Below are 25,427 nucleotides of genomic sequence, written 5' to 3'. Positions count from 1 at the left end.
CCAGACGCTTTTCTTTGCAAGCTCCTTTGACTACGATGACCTGGATGACTGAGAACCTTCACAGAAATATTAGAGATGAGTATCCTAAAAATCACACTTTAAATAGTTTAAACACGTTATTACATTACGTCAGAGTTTATTCAATAAGTGTCATTCACTAAGCGTCCAACAGTGTTAGTCAAAATGCCTTCAAAGTGGATCAAACACTGGCTAACAAAAGCTAACAATAACAAAAACAGCAGTGCTTACTGAGAGAAAACTTCAGGATATCCTCGGCTCACCTCAGTATTACTGTCACAGGACAGAAATGAGGATTGCTGACTCATCAACTTGTAACTGACAGCTTTCACAATTTTTACAACCTCCTCCACAGTAAATAGACAGTGGACTGACAGCCTGACCAGATAGCAAGACCACAGGGTAGATCTGATGATGAGTCACTTTGCTATTATTCAAGTACTATCACCACAAATGAAGAGCTTTTAGTGAGTTTTTTTTTTTTTTTAAATGTATCCATCTGGATACCGCAATTAGGCCATGCTGACACAGCTAGCTGTAGCCAGTTAGCATCTGTCTAGGTTCCGTTTATTGTTGCCACTCTCCTTCTGTGGATATGCTTCTTTACATAAAGCAAGCCGAAGAAATAATCCCGAATACATGTATATATTTTCTGGATCTACGCTCCATGGTTACAGACACGTACAAGAGCCAACATTTTAATGTAGCTAATATATCTATTTCAAGGAAGGTAGCATGTCAGAGAATAATCACATTTGAAGAGTAATTAAAGTTGAGGCCCTGGCTCTAGGCATTTTTAATTGATTACACTGGATTCTCTCTGAAATAGGTTAAATACTCTCCTAAAATGAATTCCATTAGTCTTTCGCTCACTATTTATATTCCCTCGCTCTCCTCTTATTAGCCAGTTGAGATCGTGGAGATTAAATTGCCCCATACTATACCTTCTTCGCCTCTGCATCTCTCCTCTCCCTTTAGCTCCACTTGCTCTATTTTTCTCCTCTGCCCATAACCCATTTATTAGACACCAATTTTAGTTTGCAGAGTCACCCCACTGTATTTATATAATGATATTATAGTTACTGTAAAATATTGGTTGGCTGCATCCACATCTGAAGCACAAGCCTAGCAACCTGTACTACTGGGTAAATTGTCAGGGACCCTCACTAATCTGCAGTAACAGCTGATTTGTTTATTGCATCACTTTTGCAACTTAGTCTTAGTGGTATTTAAAAAATCACTTTGTAACTTTTTTTTCTTTTTTGGGGGGAAATGGATCACCCTGACCTAACCTCAGGCAAGTCCAGGAATCCAATAAAAGCCAATACTGTGAATGTCAACTTACCCTAAAGGCATCAGTTTCCAATTTGCCATTGGCAGCACTTTTGGGAGGAATTTCTTTCAGGGTTTTCTTCCCCTCCCATACCTGGCACTGTTACCAGTGTGAAATTCCCATTCATCATAATAACCAGTGTTGAGTGTCCATTTATCAAGCTCCGAATGCCAGTGCTTTACTGTGGAAAGTTGAGCCAAGGGGATTTACCTTCTAATGACTGTTATAAAACCTAGTTATGAGACAAATTAGACAACAAGGGAGAGGAAAGTGAGACCCCATGTCCCTGTACACAGTCGGAATGTTATAATCCTTAAATGCTATTCATAACAATCAGAGTGCTGTTTTTTTGGTCTTTTTCTCCTGCGGCTGATTGCGATTCCTTTTTAGCAGGCAATCACTTCAAAGAGGACATGCTCGAAGAAAAGCGCACAAATCGGAATGTTTTATATCTCTGACTCCGCTTCATGTATCATTTTTTGTTTGTTTTATTTTGTTTGCTTTTTGTCTTCTGAAAAAGCACTCATAGATCCTTGCTTGATATTTTAAGTTAATCATTTTTATTCACTGTAAAGCTTGCTGTCAACACCAAAAGACACCCAGTCTCTGTCTTACTGTCTTTCATTCTTCCTAACTTCAGACCTTGTGACTGGGGTAATATATTAATGCGATGAATCTCCGGTGAGGCACCTTCACCAGAAGACTAATCTGTAATGCATGCCTGTTTGAGCTTTATGCAAGCCAACATGAATTTGCCCAAAATGTGATTAATACAACCTCTATATCCCACAAGGTACCCCGCTTTGATGAATTAACAAATCGGGTGCGAATGTCTCCCATTTAATCATGCTGAGAGATGAAATGCTGGACCGGTGGGGCAGGCTGGGTGAGTGTATCCGCAGTAATCTTTTCCAATCCATATCCCGGCTAAGATGAAGAGCAAGTGATGACTTGACATCTACTTTCCATCAAATTGTGGACGTCTGTAAAAGAGATGAAGGAAATGGGTGGCTTCTGAGGCAGACTTGACCTTCTTTGAGTCAAACTCATGTCGGTCTTGTTTGTGCCAACTGCAACTGGAGTGCAGCGGGCACTTTTATAGGCAGAATAGGAAAGGCGATGAGTGAAAGGAAGGCATCACAGGATGTCATTATCTCAAATCTAGTTGTAAGTGTTTGCTCTTCAGTTAGAGAACATGATCCTCACAGTGCTTCCAGGCTTCTCCAGGTGAGTCAGAGCTCGGTGCAGGAGGTAGATGATGGCGTCCTCCACCCCAATGCCAGGCTGGTAAGCAAACTGCAGCGGATCCAATGAAGACCTCACCAGGGGGCGCAGATGGTTTAGAACCAACCTTTCGAGGGTCTTCATCAGATACGATGTCAGGGCTACCAGCCTGTAGCTGCTGAGGTCCTTGGGATGGGAGGTCTTTGGAGGTCTTCCACAGCTGTGGTACTTTCCCCAGTGACAGGCTCAGGTTGAACAAATAACCTAGTATGCCACACAGTTCATCTGCGCAGCATCTCAGGAGCCTTCCTCACCTTGATCTTGCCAAGCTTGTTCCTCACTTGAAGTGCTGAGATAGAAAGAGTGGATTTTGGGGGAGTAGTGTGTATGTTGGAGTCCACAGAAGCCGGGGGTGGGTGTAATGACCGGGAGCTGTGAGGTGTGAAGCTGAGAGGTGTGAAGTCCTGAGATGAAGGACAGGCAGTCCCTGAAGATGAAGGAGATTGCAGCAGGGGGGACGATGCTGTGGGAGGGGTGGGTGTTTGATCAAACCTATTAAAATATTTATTTAGGTCATTCACCCACCCCAAGTCTCCTGCAGCCTGGGGGGTTGGTTTTTGTCCTTAGATTGTCTTCAGGCTGTTCCAAACCCCTCTGATGTTGTCCTGTTGCAGCTGCTCCTCCATCAGAGCCAACATGAAGAAGGTTCTCCCCAAATACACTGAAAAAAAGGGACTGGCCATCTCTTGGATTTATGTAAGCATCTTGCATGTATTTAACACAATTGCCTCATGTTTTAAAGTTAAATGTAACTATATAGTGTAAAAACTACATGATATGCAGAAAGGGTGTATTAAATTGTTCATATCATGTTCAGGTGAAGTAAGTCAATAAGATAGCAACGTTAAATCTCGTGAAACCACGCGTGATTTCATCTCGCGGGCTTTGGATCGTGGTTTAAAAAAGGCATCCATCTCAGTCAAGTCGAGCAGCCAACTCTACGTTTTTGGTATGTCTTGATTTTTTGAATTAATATTTACCATATTTCAGCCAAATGTAGTTAAACGTCTAGAGTGTCGCCATGTAACATGCTAAAAAAGAGCCGTTAGCTTATTTGCTGTTTTATCTGTTGTCAAAGAATTGGCGCTTTTTCATTTGAATTTGTCTTTGGCACAAGAGCCGTAATATCACATTAAACCTAATTACGAGGCACTCATAACATAATTTGGTTTTCTGTGTGAATAGATTTGCCAACTGACTCTTCAGTTACATTGTGTATTTACTGCACCATGGTGTTAGTGAGATTTTGGACATTGAACAGCTTTAGCTAATATCATCAGCGGCATTATGCTAGCTTACATCCCTACCCCTCCTGGCCTCACCTGCTGTCCTTTTGTTTTTGTTTTTGTTTTTTTTGCTGCACATTGAGAGATGACCTCTATTCTGCATTTCACCAGGAGTCAGCTGATGGATTGTGGGTTCAAGGTGTTATGGTAAGAAAGTATATTCTATTTTCGTTTCTGTAACTTAATTATAATGGGTTTTTTATAATTATTAGGTGCATGCATACTGACCCTATTAATACAACTGAGAAATCCAAAATCTGCCATAGGTTTATCTTATACCTGTATGTATTGCCAGAAAGGTGATTACTGGACTCGCATTAATGCACACTTGAACTGAAATGAGGTTGTAACTTGTGGGTTGTTGGGTTGCAAATCAGAAACAAACATCTTTGGATTTTTTTTAATCCCATAAGATCTGGAAACACAGTTTTTATTCAACAAAACATTACTGATTAACCAAGCACAGTGCCTGCTGTTATTTCAAAATAATTTTATGTCATTTCAGATAAAATGCAGCATTCCAGTGCATCCCAACCATGCCTTTACAGTCAAGGTTTCTGACGGAGCTGAGTTTCTCTCTGACAGTCTGCTGAAAGTGTTTGCAAAGTGATCGGGGGAACAGGGCACAAAGCTAAAGGATGTAGCTGCCATTATGACAGTAAGAACTTTAAAATTCTTTAACTACAAAGTGTATATGTATTGCATTCGGTCAGTAAAATTTTTATGCTACATCCATTGAAACAGTCAACTATTACCTGTGAGTAATGATTCCACTAAAAGGATGCCATAATTTTCGTCATGCATTTACTGGCCCACTGAGAAAAATTTATCTTTTTTAAAAAATAAATGTTCTGGAAACTATATATCCATAAAGTTGATGTCAAACAGGAACTTTTGATATTGCTTTGTAGATGCTGGTGTTGCATGTTGACTGGTTTAAAAAGTCAAGAGTTTTTGTCTGGGATCATTTTCTTCTGTGCTACTGAAAAGTTCACAAATCTCTGTTTTCTTTGTTATAATAGTCAAGGATGACATTAATGCTCGGAGTCCCTCATCAAAGTGCTCCGCATCTGTGTGAAAGACAATTGCAACATCTTGGTGCAGGAGTTCATGGTGAGTGTTTTATGAGTAGATTGTGGATTTGCAACCTTTAAAAATGCATTTAGTTATCCACTTGATCCTCATTGGACTGGTTAGGACCAGTAGTCCTCTTTAATAATTTGAAGTTCACATGAGGCCTGGTAGTGAACTCGGCCGCCGGCCCTTGAGGCCCCATCCCCACCCCTGTATTAGGGGTCACATCAGTGTGAAAAAACTTTAAATTTGTCATTCTAATGAACAAAGGAAAATCCCACCAGTATTTACATTAGCTTTTGTTTGAAAAAAAAAAAAAAAAAAGACCAACTGACCAACAGCTAACCAAATTGTGGGGCTGAAAGTCTAAATTCTAACATCTTCTGAGTGACATAGCCTGGATTTCTGATGGGCCAGTGTCTTTCTAACAAAAACTAATGTAAAGCATTTGAAATTATTATGTTTTTCACCCTCTCTTAGAAACTCTGTTAGACCATGAATGGCAGCATGGCAGGCCACTCTTTGGCTATAGCTATTTACTATGTTGCTTGCATTGGTTTAAATTACTCTAACATTAGAACTGGTAGATTCAAAAGAGATGAGTTTAAAAAGGAATCTTAAAGAAATGTTTTGTGTTTAACCAGGACTTGACTGAGGCCACTGCACAGATTGAGAAAACCACAATGAACATCTGTCTCCAGAGATGCGCCAGGCAATGACTTTTCTGATGTTGTTCTTCAAGATCTGGATAACGTGACCTTTGCAGTAGCCATGCTGTTTGGACCTTTTTTATTCCTTCAACATGAGTTACCCATCACAACTCTGCTACACTTTTGAGGTGATTCAATGGAGTTGGATGCAACTCAGCTCTCAAGAAAAGCTCACAACTAAGACAAAACTGCTCCTGCAACGAAGCTCACTGTTATGCATGTGAGGTGACCAGCTCTAGGTGAGAGGACATTTAAATCTCACACTTGTTCTGCTGCATTTTTGAAGCTCAATTCCAGGAACGGATCGCAGGGTTCATTTTTATATACTCTGCAACTGCCATGAGGACGAGCTGTTTTTTGTTGTTGTTTGTTTTTCCTTTTGCTCTGTACAAGTTCTGTTTGTCTGTTTGGCAGCATTTTTAAATTTCTCTTTGTATTTTTTCTTTCTTTTACTAGTGAAGAGATGTAGCGTGAACAGTTATACAGTCTAAATATCCCATATGGGTCGTGTGAAATGGTATTTTCAGTTTCATTCAGTTGAAGTAAAGAACGTTGAATATTTCTAAGTGTGCTGTTTTGAACCAAGATGTCACAGTATGATCAGTGCTGTAATTTTTGACAGTCACTGTATCAATGTTATTTTTGCGTCTCTTGAATAAAGTTTTTGACCTGCAAGTGCTAATTTCTTTAGTTATTGGGGTAAAATGGGTAGTGTTAATAGGAAGGTGTTTGCCAATTCAGTAACCTAATTTAATGTTAATGGAAACTAACATTACCTCAAATTGTTTAGTTATAATTGTTGTTTAACTGAATCTTGATGTCAGAGGCCTTAAATAGAATGTTTTGTATTGTTCTTTCCCAACATTTTTCAAAAGAAACAGTCTAATTTCTTTGCTGCGATTGATTCCAGAGAACACGGAAGAACTGACATTATTTAACTGTTGATTTATATAGATTCAGTAGAGGAGTAATGTCAGTTTAATTCTTTACCTACTGCAGTGAAATTAGACATGTTGTTTTGAAAGGTTACTGGTGGATGCCAGCAACCATCTTGGAAGAGAACAATACAATCTGTTATAAGGCCTCCATTTGAAAATTGTGTATTTGATACTAGAATATAATAGCAAAATGTAATTTGAAGATAACATGTAGTATTTAAGTGACCAAGTAGTATTGGGTAAAAGTTATTGAATCGTGTTGGGATAACGTGAGAAAATTGTGAAGGATTAAAATATTCCAAGAGCTCAAATTACTTCATCAAAACATGTTTAAGTCACATTTTATCAACACAAATTGCACAGGTTTATTGAACATGAATAAATTGTGTTAATTTAACTCAATTGTTTAAGTTGCTGCCAAAGCAAAACATCTGTGTGCAACAAATGTCCACCATTGAATTAAGTAAATCCAACAACATATTTTTTTCAGTGTACTATCAGCAGTGTTGGGAAGGTTACTTTTAAAATGTATTCCATTACAGAATACAGAATGCACGCCCCAAAATGTATTCTGTAACGTATTCCGTTACTCAATGACAGTAATGTATTCTGAATACTTTGGATTACTTAATATATTATCATGCTTTTTACAACAGCGTGAATGTGCTATTGCTGTGTGATTTATTACTATTACTGAAAGTCCGCGACTCCGAACTGTAGTAAAGGGACCTCTGACTAATACGGCGGGGTCCCTGTCGGCTCGTAGCCGACAAATAGCTTTACTTTGTTGTGTGGGTCAACTTTTCTTGCGAGAGACAGAGAGAGGCGTTGAAAGGCTGCTCCAACGGAACTTATTGTTTTCAGAGGAAAACACGAACACAGCGTACAGTCGAGTCTTACTTACAACTGGGCTCGTCACGCTCTCTTCTTGGCTGCAGTGGTTATTATTATATTTACATGCTTCCAGCTCCCGTTTTTGCTCGATGACAACTCGTACCTTTCCACTCCCCTTTTTCTCCCTCCTCGCGCTCACAGACATATAACGTGTATGGCAGTCCATTCTCCCTGCAGCACGGACTACACTGCCTATGATGCTACATTCTTTAGAGCTATGCTTGTAGCATTCTGCCTGTTAGCTTAGCACAACAACAACAACAACGAAATGCGCTCTCTCACCCAGGAAACACACAGTCGCAGAGAGAGAGAGAGCGTCGCCCTGTAACCATGGCAACCGTAACGCTGCCGCCTGGAACAAAAGAACGTAGCTGTCAAACAAAACCCAAACAGTCCTGACCCGCGACAATATGAAACAGGAAAGTACCGCAGTGTAATCCATTTATTTCAACAAAGTAACTGTATTCTGAATACCACCTTTTTAAACGGTAACTGTAACGGAATACAGTTACTCATATTTTGTATTTTAAATACGTAACGGCGGTACATGTATTCCGTTACTCCCCAACACTGACTATCAGCACATCTCCTTCCCCACAAGAGGTGATCAAACATTGGACCACTGTTACACTCCATTCAAAGAGTGCTACAAACCCCTCCCCCCACCCAGCTTTTGGTAAGGCAGACCATTGTTCCATACTGCTGCTGCTGCATACAGACAAAGACTGAAACATGAAAAACCAGCTTCCAGGGTTATTTACAAATGAGACAGTGAGGCTGAGGAGGTCCTGCAGGACTGCTTTGACACAACTGGCTGGCAGATATTTGTGGATGCAGCTGATGGCAAAATCAATGAACTCACAGACTCTGTCATTGGATATATTGGAAAGTGCATGGATGACACCATCACAAAAACCACTGTCCGCATATATCCAAATCAGAAACCCTGGGTAAATAAAGACGTTCGCGCCAAGCTAAAAGTGCGGACCTCTGCCTTTAACTCCGGGGATGCTGATGCATATAAAGCAGCCAGGTACGACCTCCGAAAGTCCATAAAAAAGGCCAGAAAGGACTACAGGGACAAAATGGAGTCCAGCTACCACGGCTTTGACACCAGGCGATGTGGAATGGACTGCGCTGCATCACTGACTACAAGAAGGTCAACACAGTCAGTGTTCAGCCCACTGCATCTCTTGCAGACGAGCTTAACAACTTCTATGCTCGTTTTGACGCAGACAACAGAGAACAGATCCTCTACCCTCAGGAGGACAGTGAGGCTGCAACTCTAACTCTGAAAACAGAAGCTGTGAGATGGACTTTTAAAAAGGTAAATCCTCACAAAGCCCCAGGACCAGACGGCATCCCAGGCCGGCTACTCAGAGTGTGTGCAGACGAGCTGGCAGAGGTGTTCACCAACATCTTCAACCTCTCCCTGAGGCAGTCAGTGGTCCCCACGTCCCTCAAAGCATCCACCATCATTCCCGTTCCCAAAAAATCAGTGGTCTCCTGTCTGAATGACTACCGTCCTGTTGCACTGACATCCGTCAGCATGAAGTGCCTGGAGCGGCTGGTCAAAGGTCATATCTGCTCCTCCCTCCCTGACACACTGGACCCTCTTCAGTTTGCCTATCGGACAAACAGAGCCACAGAGGATGCCATCGCCGTGGCAACGCACACCACCCTCACTCACCTGGAGAAAGGGAATGCATATGCAAGGATGCTCTTCATCGACTATACAGCTCTTATTTAATCACTAGTGTACATATATTTATATTTATAGATACATATATATTTAGTCATCTTTTCTCTTTTACCATGTCTCTCTAATATTTTGCTCCTTACTATTTTTCTATTTTCTTTATTATTTTATTTTATTTTATTATATTTTCTCCTACTGTATCATGATGCTGAGTGACTGCTGCTCGTCAAACACATTTCATTGCAATGTTGACCCTGTGCTAACTTGCATGTGACAAATAAAACTGAAAACTGAAACTGAATCTTCCTCCTGTAGTTTTCCTTTCATGCCTTATCTTCCATTTCAGCTTCTTCTGAACAGCTCTCAGCTCCTGTTTGTCTCCAGATCTAAACACTCTCTTCTTCTCCTTAAGGAGAGCCTTAATTTCAGGATTTCAGTATAACAGACCATAATACAATAAATACCTTTATACACATGAGAATGATAATAATTGAGGGTCAAAGAAAGAAAATGAAAGAGGAAATGGGCAAACAGGAAAGTAAATACAGAAGAAAAATGTGTGAAACTGGAAGATGATGGAGAGGAAGAGGCAGAAAAAGTTAATAAAAAAAGAAGAAGGAAAGTTTAACTGTGAAAATGACAGTTGAAAGTGGTAGTCAAGCTGGGAAAAAGTAGAGGAAGTCTTGGAATTAGAAGTGCATAAGGGAGAGGAAATAAGAAAGCAGCAGAAGTGGAGGATGAATGAGAACTAAAAGTTGTCCTGAAAGAAGAAGATGTGAAAAATAAAACTGAAAGATAAAATTCTGCAAAAGAAAAAAGTAATGGAAGCAGAGGAAGAAGAAGAAGAAAAAACTGGTGGAAATTAAAAATTAAAAAGCACAAAAAGTGGGAATGGAAATGGAGGAGTGGATGGTGGATGAAATTGAAGTGAAAATAAGGATGTGGAAGGTGAAATGGAAATGGAAGAAGTTGTGAGCGTGTTGGAAAAAGAGGAGGTGTAAAGTGGAATATGAGGACATTAGAAAAAAAGCTCTGAATTTGAAGAGAAGGTGGAGAAGAAGGAGTGGGGGGAAATTTGAAAAATATTTAGAACAAAAGGAGAAGCAGAAAGGGCAGAGGAGGGGTTGTACATGGAAGAAAATAGGTCGAAGGGGAAAAAGCAGTAGGAGTAAAGGAGGAAGATGAAGAAAATGTGGACGTTGAAGATAAAAACTGAAGTAAAAGAGGAGCTGGAGGTAGGAGGGGATAAGGAAGAATACAAAAAGTTTATCGAATATTCCAAAGTGGTGCTACAACCTCCAACTTAGTCAACTTTTGTCTTTACTAGTTCTTGACATCACGAAAACTAGAACTTTGACAGTTTTTTGCTGAGAGGAGGAAATGTTTTGCCAAGTCAAAATCCCTCTCCTAAATCAGCACTCAAAGTTTGACACTGAATAATTGATTGCTGCTGATATTTCAAAGGGTCAAGCCCATCTCAGGAGTTTTTAATGTAGGATTGAATTTGCACACATAAGAGGGCGAAAAACTTGTTAGGAAGTTTCTTGATTCACCTAGAGCAAATCAGTATGTCTTGCAGGGCTTAGAAAAAGGAGACATTTCTCTCCCTAAAATGTGTTCAGGTGTAGGAGAAAGAATAGAGTCTTTTAATAACTGAAAATGTAAATGTTTATTCGAAGAAATATGTGTATTTATTTTTATTTTAGTCTAACATATAAAGCAGGATTGGAATTAAATTACTTAATATTAAATTCCACATGCTGCTGATGTGGAATCACTGCAGGACTGACTGCAGATATCGCAACGGGCTACTTCTGTCAAATTCTGTGAAATTGTTACCCAAATAACAAGCCGTGGGTGACTAAGGACATCAAAGCCCTCCTCAACAACAAGAAGAGGGCTTTCAGAGGGGGCAACAAAGAGGAGGTGAGGAAGATCCAGGTGTTACTAAAGGACAAGATCAGAGAGGCTAAGGACAATTACAGGAGGAAGCTGGAGTGGAAACTCCAGCAGAACAGCATGAGAGAGATGTGGAGGGGCATGAAGACCATCACTGGATTCAGGCCAACCAACAGCAGGGGAACTGAGGGAGGTGAGAATAGAGCCAATGAGTTGAATCTGTTTTTCAATAGATTCGACACCACAGTGTCTGCTCCCACCCCCACAACCTCACCTGTAGTCAGCCTGGAATCCAGAGCCACACCACTGTGCCAGCCTCTCTCTTCACATGGCGCTGTTGCCTCCTGTGAGATTCCTGACACCCCTCCCCCACCCATCACCTTCACTCAATACCAGGTTGAGATGCAAATGAGGAGACTTCACTCAGGCAAGTCTGCTGGACCAGACGGAGTGAGTCCCCTTGTCCTCAAGACCTGTGCCCCCCAGCTGTGTGGAGTCTTTCATAAACTGTTTATGCTGAGTCTGAGTCTGCAGAGGGTCCCGGTGATGTGGAAGACATCATGCCTCGTCCCTGTACCAAAGACGCCACGTCCCAGTGGCCCCCAGGATTACAGGCCCGTGGCATTGACCTCCCACATCATGAAGACCCTGGAAAGGCTCATCCTGGACCAGCTGCGACCCATAGTAAGACCACACCTGGATCCCCTTCAGTTCGCTTATCAGCCTCGTCTCGGAACTGAGGACGCCATCATCTACCTGCTCAATCGTGTCTACACCCATCTGGACCAGCCGGCGAGCACTGTGAGGGTCATGTTTTTTGACTTTTCCAGTGCTTTCAACACCATCAGGCCGACCCTCCTGGGTGATAAGTTAGCAGCGATGCAGGTGGATGCTTCTCTGGTGTCCTGGATTGTTGATTACCTGACAGGAAGACCACAATATGTACGTCTCCCACAGTGTGTGTCTGACAAGGTGATCAGCAACACAGGGGCACCACAGGGGACTGTCCTCTCCCCCTTCCTCTTCACCCTCTACACCACAGACTTCAGCCACTGCACAGAGACATGCCATCTTCAGAAGTTTTCTGATGACTCTGCGGTGGTTGGATGCATCAGCAGGGATGATGAGACAGAGTACCGGGCTGTGGTCGACTCCTTTGTCACGTGGTGTGAGCAGAATCATCTGCAGCTCAACGTGGCAAAGACCAAGGAACTGATCGTGGACTTCAGGAAGACCAGGAAACACTTGACCCCTGTTTCAATTCAGGGGGTCAGTGTTGACATTGTGGAGGACTATAAATACCTTGGAGTACACATTGACAATAAACTGGACTGGGCTAAAAACACCACAGCACTTTACAGGAAGGGCCAGAGTCGTCTCTATTTTTTGAGGCGACTGAGGTCCTTCAACATCTGCCAGAAAATGCTGAGGATTTTCTATGAGTCTGTTGTGGCCAGTGCGATCCTCTATGCTGTTGCATGCTGGGGGAGCAGGCTGAGGGTCGCAGATGCCAACAGACTTAATAAACTAATCCGTAAGGCCAGCAATGTTGTGGGGATGGAGCTGGACTCCCTCAAGGTGGTGTCGGAGAGGCGGATGCTGTCCAAGATAAAGACAATGTTGGATAACACCTCCCACCCACTCCATGACATGTTGGTCAGTCACAGGAGCTCGTTCAGTGAGAGACTGAGATTACCGAAAAGCACCACTGAACGACACAGGAAATCATTCCTGCCTGTGGCCATCTCCCTGTACAACGCATCCACTTAACACACTGTTTGCTGCTACAACTACACATGTTTCTTTTCCAACTATTTATTTATGAGTGACTTATGTATGTATGTATGTATGTATATATATGTATATATTGTACTATTCTTAGTTAGTGTATTGTCTGTCTTGTCTTAATGTTGGTTTAAAATGGAGCACTGTAACAAAAAATAATTTCCCCCAGGGATCAATAAAGTATTCTGATTCTGATTCTGATTCTGAAATCCACAGTGTCAGTGTGCCTTTTGGCATTGGTGCCAAACGGTAAGTGGGTCATGGCAGACTGTTGCATGCCTGGGTACTCTTAATGCTTTTTTAACATTCAATGTTAATGTTTTTTTATTTTAAACGAAACCATGGCCTTTTCTTTAAACTAACCCTGCAGTTTTAGATGATTAAATCTAGCTCAAATTAAACTGAACCAAGCGGAAACACAGCAAAACAAACGGTAAAGCATGAAACTCAAAAAATAGGACATGAATTGTGCTCTCCAGGTTTCCAGTTGTGAGAACGTAGCTGTTTAAAATGATCCTGGTGTGTAACATAATGCAGGTTTTTCAGCTAGCGCCCGAGTCTTCTCTTCATGAGCAAAGGTTTTCTTGAACCTCTGTGCTCTTTTGGACTCACATTGACAGGCTCAGCGGCTGAGCGATAACAGTTCTATTTCAGAGACCAGCAAAATTTAAACAGTAGGAAGCTGGAGGTTTGTAATAATCTGCTAGAGGGTGTGGGGGGGCCACAGCCCCGTCCTCCAGGGCATGAAGCAGGTGTGGAGGAGATCAAAACTCCAGACATCCAGAGGCCCCCAGAACACAAGAGACCAAGGAAGACCAACAGAGGGGCAGCTGCGCCACTGTCCCGGAAAGAGCTGAGGAGAGTCCCAGATGAGGGCTCACTCAGCAGCTGCGGAGCAGAAGCCAGGGGGAGTTGCAGTGACGCGCCCGTGAGCTCCGCCGGCAGCCAGCTGCGCCTGAGTGACCGAGCCCCAGGCCGAGAGGCCGGGGGCACCCCACCTCCGAAGTGGCCCGAGCGAGCCCCAGGCTCCAGGCCCCGATAAGCGGCCGCCAAGGAGTGAGCCGGTGTGTACCTGGACGCCCATCCCCGGACACAAAGAACCACCAACGCACCGATGTCTGAGGGGGTCCGCCACTGGCAGGGGAACTGGTGGTAGGGGGAGATAGGCCTCCAAACCTTGGAGGGCCTGAGATGTCCCCAGAGAGGTGGCGCCTGATACCCAACCTGACATATAGACACAGACATACAGGCACACACAGATACAAACATCCATTCCCACCCTCATGCTCTCATATGCACTTACTCCACACTCAACCAACGTGGAGACAGACATAAAGAGACGTTGTACACACGATCACACTCCCCAAGCATACTCTACAAACCGGGTCTAGGTGCCCTCGCCCCTGGAGGGGGGAACTGCACCCAGACCCAGGTGGTGTTTCCCTTTTCCCTGCGGTGGGGGGAGGCAGACCGCCCCGACTCCGCAGCAGCAGGAAGGCTCCACACTCCAGACCGCAGTCGGACGGCCAACTCCTCCTCCTAGCCCCCCTGCTCCAGCAGGTCGCAGAGAACGGGGGTGAGAGAAGACTCCAAACCTCCCTCCACCCGCTCATTGTAATGTTGATGCATGTGTGTTCTAAGGTGCATTTAAAACCCAGGAGGGCATGGAGCTACCTGCCAGAGAGCAGCAGGTAACCGCATGGTCCCTCCTGCTAGCCCTCAATGTCTACGTGTATTTAAAATTGAGAGGTGGGCAACGATGCCAGGGGTGGGGTGTACACCCTGATGGTACTTTGGACTCCGTGTATCGTGCCCACCCCCAAGATCCTATATGTATGTGTAATGAGAGTGTGAGTAATGTGAATGTCTAAGTTGTGGGATAAAATTGAGGCAGAGGCAGCCAGAAGGGGACAGAGGGGGGGTAGCCTCCTCTGCACCCTGGTGACATACCCCTACTCCAAGGCCCTGCATGTGTGGGTGGTTGTGGTGGAGCGGGAAGAGGGAGGCAGCTGGAGATGGGGAGGGAAGGAAGGGAGGGGCAAGTGACCCCTCCCTGGGGCCAGCTCCCCCGCTGACCCCAGTAGGCACCCCCATACTCCGCGACCCGCCAGGGAAAGGGGGCCCAGGCCCATCCAGACCGGGCCCAGTGCAGCAGCGCCGCCCGGCCCCACAGAGCCCGGGACAGTCCACCCAACCCCACCACAGAGAAAACTGCACCCACCCCACCATCCACTCATCTTCCAGACTACATAAGACAATAAACACCCAGGCTGAGATCTTCCTCCACCTCTCCTGTATCTCCCCCTCCTGCAGAGGGAGCTCCTGAGGAGAGGAAAGCTCCTGCAAGATGTGACAATCTCCCCCACCAGTTGAAGAGCCCCCCAGGTGGCTCGACGCACCGGCGGCACCCTGCTCCAGGGCTGGGCCCCCATGCACCCACCCGCCCACAACCCCGGCAACACACCAACCAGGACCCAAGCCCCCGAGGCCCAGTCCGGGTCCCAGCCCAGAGACGGAGCGCCCCCAGAACCTCACGCCCATCCCGGACCCACCCAGGGCCAGCCAGGCTACCAGGTCAGTAACCCACGTCCGTCAGCACAGACCCTCCCCTAGCCCCGCTGCACGCAGCCGCGAGGAAACAGTCACCGGAGAGCCAACAGAGCCCCTAACCGGACATGACCGCTACCCCGGGTTGAGCCCCCCAAGGAAGATGCCTCCGGGGAACCCCCCGACGCCCTAAGCCTGTCCCTACCCCCACACCAATCACAACAGTGAAGGCGGGACCAAACTATGACCCCCCACCCCCACTAGGTGATGGAGCTGATCAAAGGAGCCCAGAGCAATTGATCTGATGTGGTGGCAGAGGCTGTATCAAGACTAATGTAATCTAATAGATAATTTCTATATTGGTTAGAATTAAGATTATTTTTATTTTTCCAGTTCATGAGGACTGTTTTCTTGGCTATGCATAGGGCAGTGAAAACCATATGGGCGATATTCTTTTCTGAAGTGACATTATCTAAGCTGCCCAACAAACACACTAAGGGGGAAGTTGGAATGTTACATTTCAGACACTTCGATAAGTCTTCACATATCTCGCGCCAAAACTTCTGAACTGGTGGACAGAACCAAAGAGCGTGGATATAATTGTCCGGTGAATTGGTTTGGCAGTGTGAGCAGTTGTTGGTAGACGTAAAGCCCATCTTGAACATCCGATGACCTGTATAGTGTACTCTATGTAATATTTTGTATTGAATTAATTGAAGACTGGGATTTCTAATTAGATGAAAGGTTTTTAAGCAAATCTGAGACCAGAAGTTTAGGTCTAAGTTAACTGATAAATCCGCTTCCCATTTTGCAATAGGAAGTGATATTGATTCATCTGTTTTAGAAAGCATTCTGTATATTTTGGATAGTAATTTGGGGGGTTTAAGAGTAAGAAATTGGACCACACTTGGTGGTGTTTGTAGTTCAACTTGACTCGGTTTAAATTTCTTTTTTACTATGGATTTAATTTGTTGATATTCTAAAAATCTTTTCTTGTTGATCCCATATTGTGTAACTAGTCCGTCAAATGAAATTAATTCTGTTCCTTCTAGTATATGTTCTAAATATTTGATTCCTTTATCACTCCAATCTGAAAAGTTTATCATATTATTGTTTTGTAATATGTCAGGGTTGTTCCAGATAGGTGTACGTTTGCATGGGATTAATGAAGACGCCGTCAATTTTAGAAACTCCCACCATGCTGTCAGAGAAGAGCTGATGTTGATGCTTTTAAAGCATTCATGTCGTTGGATGTTTGAGCTGATAAATGGTAGGTCTGAGATCTCTAGATTATTGCAGAGTGCTTGTTCTACATCTAGCCAAGGTTTATCTAAGAGGGTGTGTTTTAGCCATCCTGAGATAAACTGAAGCCTGTTGGCTAAGAAGTAGTGCTGAAAGTTAGGCAGTTCTAGTCCTCCTTTATCCTTGGTCTTTTGTAGTGTTTTTAAGCTTATACGTGGGGGTTTATTTTTCCAAAGGAATTTGGACATACATGAATCTAGAGATCTGAACCAATCTTGTGGCGGTTTAGTTGGGATCATTGAGAATAAATAATTTATTTTTGGTAAGACCATCATTTTTATAGCGGCAACCCTTCCCATGAGTGATATGGGTAGACATTTCCATCTAGCCAGATCATCTTCTACCTTCTTTAAAAGTGGGATATGGTTTAATTTAGTTAGATCTGCAAGCTTGGGAGAAACATTAATACCTAAATATTTTATATTTCCCGATTGCAGTGGTGTAGAAGAGGAATTATGGAAGGAGCAATTAATCGGTAGGACTGTAGATTTTGACCAGTTAATTGAGTAATCTGATATTCTTGCAAAAGAGTTTATCAATTCAATCACCCCAGAGATATTGGTTTGTGAATTTTGGAGAAAAAGTAACACATCATCCGCATAAAGGCTGATTTTATGTTCCACGTTCTCATGAAGGAACCTTTTAAAAAAACAAAAAACAAGCGCGTCCATGCTCACAGGTGTACACACGGGTGATCACACCCACAAACTACACCCTTTTTGGCTCCTACCTCAAAGCACACTGTGTTCTGTTGATCTTATGTGCTGCACAATAATGTTTAACATTTAGTATTTACTGTCATATTCCCATATATCATTGTGATGTTGTTTATTCTATTACTCTTGTTCTCTTCTGCTTGCTTTCTTTTTTCTTTCTCAGCAGGTGATCCAGGTGATTGATATATGCATTTTTTTTCTCTGCCCGTTCTGTTGGTTTTTGTCTTTTGCCCTTCTCCCCCGTCCCTCTTCTCAGCTGTTTCTCTTTCCCTCTTTCTTTCTCCCCTTCTTTCCCCCAGTCAAGTCTGTCCCGTATTCAGTAAGTGAAAATAAAATAAACAATAAAAGGTGAATCAAATGGACCATTACGGCAAGGCTGGGATGGTCAGTTTGGTAAAGTAAATCCGTTGGGCATCTTTCTTTGCCTTTAGACAACAATTCTGATGGCAAAAGAGCCAAACGGGACAGGCCAAAAAAAAAAAAAAAAAAAAAGGAAGCTGGAGGTTTGCTGGTGGCATAAATGGCAGGTTTATCATCAAGCGCACATCACATCACCTTGGCTGACATTGTTGTCAGCTGATCAGATTTCCCCCAGCCTTAATACCTGAACTAAACTATGGGTGGATTTGTTATCAACTCCAGGAAAAATGGTCAGTACCTCACTTTCCCTATCTTCACCAGCACGTCTTTACTGTCACTGTCATTACTATTATTCATGTGTTAGTAACTTTGTTTTTAGTAAAAGGCTTTATGGCCTGGATTCATACATACAGTTTGTGTTCGTAAATAATTAGTAAAGTACTGCAAACAGGTCTGTTCTTAGTGCAACTAAGATCCTAACACAACAGGGTCTTGGCGAGCGATGTGCCTTTCATGACACACGCAAAAACCAGCTAAACACCAATTCTTATTATTACTGATATCAAAATATGAATTCACACGTTAACTTAAAATGGCAGAAAAGGGCAATATCTAGTCACCCTTCCTTGCTGCAAGAAATCGTTTCCAGGTAACTGTATCCAGCTCTCAAAAATATGAAGCGTATACAATTAGGCACTTAACAGCGTAACACAATGTCAGTTTAGTCCAAAAATAGCCTATTCAGTGCACTGAAGTATCATTATTGCAATACTTAAACAAAGGTATTTACTCATAAAGTAGGTCTACTTTATTATTACAGAATATAGGGTTCCTTATGAATGTGTACATGCACATAAACCTATATTTTTTCTATATGTGTTAACATAAAGCAAAAATAAAGCAGTACAAACAAAGCCACTGTGCTTTGCTGACTTGTGTGTGCAGAGGGTAACAGATCTCCCTCAGAGGATCAGCTTCTGTTTAGCTACAGGATCTAACATGCGTCAGAACAGCGGGAAACTTGTTGACACAGTTCTCTGCTCTAATATCAAGATCTGGTCTTACACAGAGCCATGCTTTGTAAGATATTTTACACCACTACCTGGATAGACTTCCCTGAGAGCTGACTTTAGGTGAAGGAAGATGTGATAATAACAACTTAATCAAAGTGTGATCGTTGTTTCAAGTCAATCCGTAATAATCTCATTTTAAGTTTAACATAATGCATGAATCAACCCCAATCAGAAACAATACACCTGTTTTATCAAGCTGTCTAAATGAACCTGCTTAAATAACGGAGATACATCCGACAACATATTGTGTTAATAATAATAATAAGACACCCATAAAAAGCCTGTTTCAAATATTTCTTTTTCTAGCTCTGTTTCTTTGCAAAACACTGTCTGTGTCTGTGGATTGAATTAAAGGAGACACCGCTTTGCTGGCTGCTCGCTGTAGATACCTCTCCTAAAGCTTGGCTATCTCTCCGTACACGATGGGTATTTTTAGTGGCCCTTATCTCTTCATGAAACATGAGGCGCAGTGCAGAGGCTTACGCTACACACCTCGAATGGTTTGGCTTAGGATAATGCGTACATGTGAATGGAGGGTGTGTGTGTGTTCTGGGTACAGTGAGGTAGGGCTTGTTTCGGTGTCAAATCCATGCCCCCCCCCCCCCCCCCCCCCTCCTTTCCACAAACTGTTTAATGGGCTCTAACAGATAGGTAAAAAGGGGGAAATGGCAGAGGTAATGATAGCAGTAGGAGAACAGTTGCGAGAGAGGGAAGGATGGGGAGATAGATGGTTGGGTTGGATCTATTGCCTGTATGCCACAGTACAGTAAAAGTTTTACAATACTCCTCCTATGGTTGAATGATAACACATACATTAAGCGCAAAAAATCTTTCCATAAATGCGATCCTGTTAAATGTCCCACGATATTAGGCTGATATATCACAAAGCAGCTAGCATGCAGAGCAGATTATTTTTCTCATCTTCATATACCATCAGTCCTGTGGAGCATTTCAGAAAAAAAATCTTTTGAATAACTCATCCCTTAATCAGCGTGTTATGGCCTGACCTCTTGTATCCTGCACAAGCGGGGGTGATATAAACTGACTTTTTTTTTCTTTCCTTACTCTGGACTTTAGAAGTTGTCTCGACTTAATTACAGTCTGTTATGAGTCAAAGATTAATCTGTGAGGAATTCTAATCTGGTCTCTGACTCGGAGAGCACAAAGTCTGCCCTCCAGAGAGTGACCACTATACCCCTTTTAACAGCAGACGTGTACTGCATATTGATTCTAATGTCAGTGCAAGCTTTGATACACACACCATTTTGTTGGGTTGGCGTCAAGAATGAAACAAAGAGGCAGTTCTTAGTCATGTGGAGTGACTAAATATATCGTGTTACAGATTTAAATGACAAAATAGGGTTTGATAATAGTGAACACACACACACACACACACACTGTGCACCAATGAGGGAGCACTATGATTGTTACAGTGAACCCAGCAGGAATGAAAGAACTTAGAATGAAAGAAAAGGTTTATTCCAGCTGGGTTGAGTTGACAACAGCAGCATCTGCTATCCTAATCACAATCAAAACCTTTTCAGGTAAAAAGTCCTTTATCAAGCCACATCTTTAATAAGCTTAAACTTAAAAAAAGAAAAAAAAAGCACAATTTTAACCAGATCCTCTTCACTTTATTTTACACAGCAACAAGGTCATTGAACTAAGAGCCCGCTAAAGCTGTCACAGACCCAGCTCCAGGGATTCAGGGTCTGTCAGCAGTGTGGACTACTCTTATAATTATTGCTGTTATTTTGTGATGTGTGTTTTGTCTGCACTGCTGCTGTTCTTGTTATTCCTCATCCTTGTTTGTATAGGCAAGTGGGTGTGTCTGTGAGTGTGGCTGAGTACTGGTTTCAGGTAGACCTGGTGGGCGTGTCCTGTCTAGAGGATGGCCACACCTGAAGCAGAAGATGACTCACACACCTGCAGCTAATGAAGCGTCGTTGGGGAGCTTCTTAAGACTGTGGCTGAGCGCTCCTCGGTGTGGGATTGTTGTGTGAGACTCCACGTTAGTGGTGTTAGTACCAAGGAAGACAGGGAAGACAAAAGCAGCTGCACGGGGTGCGGGGACACAGGAGCGGAAGAGCACAGAGCACAAACTTGTGGGTGAAGACACGACACGGAAGTCAAGGGGAAAACACGGGGTTAGTCTTTGAACTATTTACAACACTGTAAATAAACGCACTGCCTTCATCACAAAGTCCTGCATCTTGGCTCCTCATTCCCCTCATCCCCACGGTCTGCCACATAGACCGTGACAAAAAGCATGTAGACAAACTGTTTAAATTTGGCAGATATTCTGCACATTTTGCTGCAGGATGGCAGCAGCCATTCCCCAATATGTGCAGCATGCAGGGGTGTGTCTAAAAGGGAAGAGTGCATTAATTAAAAATCTTTAGTTACTAATTAGCTTGCTAATTTGTCAAAGTGCTAACTGACATAGAGAAAGACAACAAGTCATGCTCTTATTTACCCCTACAGGCAATTTAGGCTGACCACTTAATCTAACATGTATGTCTTTGGACTGTGGGAGGAAGCTAGAATACAGAGAGAACCCACTTAGACATGGGGAGAGCAAATTCCACACAAAAAGAACCCAGGACCTTGTTGGCATGAGGGAACGTGCTAACCGCTGCTCCACTGTGCTGCCCAATTTCCTAATTTTTCAGGCTACTAAACATATCCATGGGGCCAGAAAAAGTGTGATATACTTGCCAGGCAGGGCCATGTGAAGAAAAGAAACTGGTATGGAATGCAATTAACTGAACCTGTTAAACTGAGCTTGTAATGATGCTACTGTGAGCAGGTTAATAGAACATGGGCGTTAGCTGTTACCTAGTAAGCTAGCTAGAAACAATACTTCTGGTAAATATATTCACTGGTGCTGATTTTATGCTTCTGGCTCCAGCTATAATGCAGCCTTTGGCATTGCTGCAGCTCTACACAGAAAGGTCAAATGAGGTAATGAGAATGACCCGTGCTGTCTCTCCTTTGTCAGTGCTGAAGATACTTCTGTGTGCGAGGACACCACAGGACACACTGGAGAGGGGACCTCTTGTAACTGACCTGGAAGTGCTTGGCTGTCTTGCTTGGCTTTGAAGCTGAAAGAAGCTGCTGTGCAGAGTTGATGTCTGCACCACTGCCACTCCATTGATGTACTACTTAAACTTGTGTGAAAGAGATGGGGAACAAACATTGTGAGGTGGGGAAAGGAATATTATTGTGTGCACACAACAATAACAATAGAAAATAGTCATATCCAGATGACCAGAGTAAGAACAAAACAAACGAAAAAAACCCAAATGACTTATTTACCGAGCCAATTCATTCTCATAGTCACATAACTTTTTGGATATAATAGTTATTTGGTTATGCTGTTAAGAATGCCAGTTAATATTTTTTGTATTTTTCTTGTTATTTTTGTTATCCTCTGGTAGTTTACTGTAACAAGCCATTTTATAATTTCTCACTAGGTTTGTCAGCTGTTTTTCTTATACGGTTTTTATAAGTTTCTTATAACTTCGCTCAGCTTCTGTTCTTCTTTTTAAAAATTCCTAGCTGATAACTTTTTTTTTTTTTGCGAAAGTACAGCTGTGGCATTGATTTATGGCCAGTGCTTGAACTGCAAAGAAAAAAAAAAGCAGAATAAATTTGAATAGATTTAGCACATTTATTACACCTAAACACCCCCCCCCCCCCACACACACACACACACACACAGCGTAAACTGGATATATTTTAATACATAAAAATCCCAAGGAGGCTCTTTAAATAGTAACTTAGCAAAGGCAGTGCTACACAGCCTACTTTGGCTGATCAGCACCTTTTAAGCCCACTGACTACACCCTGCACTAGTGATATGCATGCAAACATTGCTAAGGTTTAGGTTGGCAAAAACAAAAAAACCTAGTTGCACTGGATTTTTAGAGAATGACCAAGTGAGATAAGGGGATGAAGAGTCAAAGTTATCAGCTGTCTGCTATCTGGTCTTTAAGTCTGATGTCATTAGCCGTGTCTGGGCCCAAAATCTGCTGCAGGTCCATAACTCAAATGATCACTGCAGCATCACTCAGAGTTAAAAACTGTCTAAATCCTTTCATCTGTAATAAAATGATCAGTGTGGCTTCTCTACCAGGTGTAACAATTAAGTGTAACATCCAGGCATCCATGAAAACAGAATTTATGACATTTAACTAAGTTATAAATTAGCAGGGAGTTAGCTCGCTAGCTTCCATCTAAATATAATATACCATGTTCTGACTGAGAGATTTATTAAACAAATTAAAACATACAGCTCTGCTATCACTTCCAACATAAATGACGATAGGAAAGTAAACAGCGACGTTTGTAGGGTTACTGAAGTTGGGCTAGCTGGTATATAATGATGTGCTACGTGATTGCTAGCGACACAGTTATGTTAGCAAAATATAAACAGTGAAACTGGAGGATGAACACTAATTGTCCACTCGATAAAAGTTAACGTCAGGGTTCTCGATGACAAATGCAATCGCATGGCATGGTGCTGTAAACGGACCAAACGTCTGTCCAGAGAACCACCAAGATAATCCATCCACAATACGAGGTTAGTCATTAATATACTGCTGCTGCATGGGCTGGGCTGTAGTTACATCGTAAGGGTTTAAAAACTGAGCTTTAAAATGAGTCGTGGTAATAAAAACCGAGAGAGGCCAACAGTGAACACTGACAGTTTTTAGGGTTTTTTTTTTTTAGATTAAATAGAACAAGATACAAAGCATTAAAACATGTTAAAACACAAAAGCCTTATAAAATGCAGGGTAGTTTGGGCCCGGAAGCAGGATTCATCACGTCATAACTTAAAGACCGGATAGCAGATAGAAGCCAAGATAGTATTGGGTATCACACTGCTTTTTAAAGGAGTCAGTACAAAAAGAAACTGCAGCTTTTGACTCTTAATTTTTAGCCCCAGGAGGTCAGCAGCTTTGCTCTGATGGCAGTCTTATTGTAGATGCCATATGGCTTTTAACAGTTGACTGTCAGGAAGAAACATATAGTAGTATGATGCTAATAGCACTGACTGTACAAGCACTTACTTAGTTTTCTGTTGAACATCAGCATTTTCTTTGAGCCACAGCAGATTAGCATTTCTTTACTTTGCATATTGGCTTTAAGAAACAAAGTCAGTCAATGAAATTATTCATTTTCATTTTCATGGTTTTTGCCTGAACCTGAATTACGCATCACTATAGGACTAGACTTCAAAGAAAAAGACCTTCATTTAAGCACTTTTTAAAGACAATACCAGGAGCAGAAATTATTTATTTTATCAGGTCCCACGCTGAACACTGAACACATCCTGTCATGCAAATATATTTCACATGTGAACAAACCTGAGAACACATTGGAAAAACAATCAGTGTCCCCAAGAACTACACAATAAAAATAAATGGCTCTAGTGTTCTTTAAGGTTGTTCCATTCATCGAACTAAGTACCTCACCTTTTCTTCTTTTTTATTTATTTATTTTTCTACCCAGCTGGCAGTTCAGGAACTTTGGATCGATACTGTGCTTGCAACACGAAGGCAGAAAGTCCAGTTGCGGAGCAGCTTAACAGCTCCACAAAGACCTGGCTGTTTGGGCCGGGAGGCAGGAGATCAATGGTGTAAAATAGGGAAGAATTAACAATGGTTGAAGAGCAAGGGGAGGACAGTCTGCTTTGACCTGGAGTGTTTCGAGACGACGGGCTTCACGATGTCACCCTGATAATCGCTCCACTAGAGGAGGATAAGACCAAACAAGAATGGCTGTGATAACGTAATAGCTCCTCTGTGTCTGAGCAAAACAATCATTGGCAAGAAAAAACCTAGACATTATTAGTATTGTGAAAACTAAGCTCCTTTTAAGGGTACGAATTAAGGTTTTCTTGGTTTTTCTTTCACGTTATAGTGTTATTTGTTCTTAAACAAAACAAAAGTTTCAGCTAATGAGGTAACCATATATAAAAGTAAGCCCCGTGTGTCTAAATCTCAGGCTTTAGACTGTTTGGCGCACTAGGGATGCAGTGTTTTGACTGCTTTAGCGCTGAGCTGTGGTAAGCTTGTCATGGATTTCTTTTCATGGTCATCTATTTGAGGCACAGCAGACCTAGAAAATCAAACTTGTCTGTACAACATAGTGACAAAAGAATTACATTTTACTAAATACAATTTAGTTCAAAACAACATGTGTCAAGGGAGATTCTTCCATATTAGAGAGAGGACCCCAATGATCAGTGATCCCCTGTGAGCAACAACTTGTAACTCTCTTTCAATAAGAAGACAACTCCAGCAGAATCATGCTCTGGAAGAAGGCCAGGAGATTCCAGAAGAATCTCCTGGGAGAGAAGAGAGTAAACAGGCACAAACTACAAAAGATAAAACACAAACTACTGGATGCAGTAACACAAGGCAATGGCATTAAAATAGTGTTACAGTATATTACCTCACATAAGGTGTGAAGAGAGGGCAGTGAACTAAGGGATGGTTCAG

At 42.5% G+C, this 25,427-nt stretch overlaps 2 long non-coding RNA genes across 4 annotated transcripts; both read left to right on the top strand.

Moving 5' to 3' along the window:
* Positions 1-3,290: 3,290 nt before the first annotated feature.
* LOC146683390 (uncharacterized) lies at positions 3,291-6,266 on the top strand. 3 transcript variants are annotated; one of them, XR_014917641.1, is made up of 5 exons: positions 3,291-3,331; positions 3,453-4,068; positions 4,427-4,579; positions 4,944-5,034; positions 5,640-6,266. It is a non-coding gene; the product is annotated as an uncharacterized LOC146683390 (long non-coding RNA). The 3 variants fall into 3 exon arrangements; XR_014917642.1 differs by having other exon boundaries at positions 3,297-3,584; positions 4,033-4,068; XR_014917640.1 differs by having other exon boundaries at positions 3,297-4,068.
* Positions 6,267-19,516: 13,250 nt separating this feature from the next.
* LOC146683389 (uncharacterized) lies at positions 19,517-25,105 on the top strand. The gene is made up of 3 exons (XR_014917704.1): positions 19,517-21,065; positions 21,920-22,123; positions 24,436-25,105. It is a non-coding gene; the product is annotated as an uncharacterized LOC146683389 (long non-coding RNA).
* The last annotated feature ends 322 nt before the right edge of the window (positions 25,106-25,427 follow it).

The sequence above is a fragment of the Copadichromis virginalis genome, linkage group LG22 (assembly GCF_057382275.1).
Source record: "Copadichromis virginalis isolate Kocher_CV1m ecotype Utaka linkage group LG22, C_Virginalis_male_GT1.1, whole genome shotgun sequence".
In the NCBI taxonomy this organism is placed as follows: domain Eukaryota; kingdom Metazoa; phylum Chordata; class Actinopteri; order Cichliformes; family Cichlidae; genus Copadichromis; species Copadichromis virginalis.
This window is presented reverse-complemented; position numbering and strand designations above follow the sequence as displayed.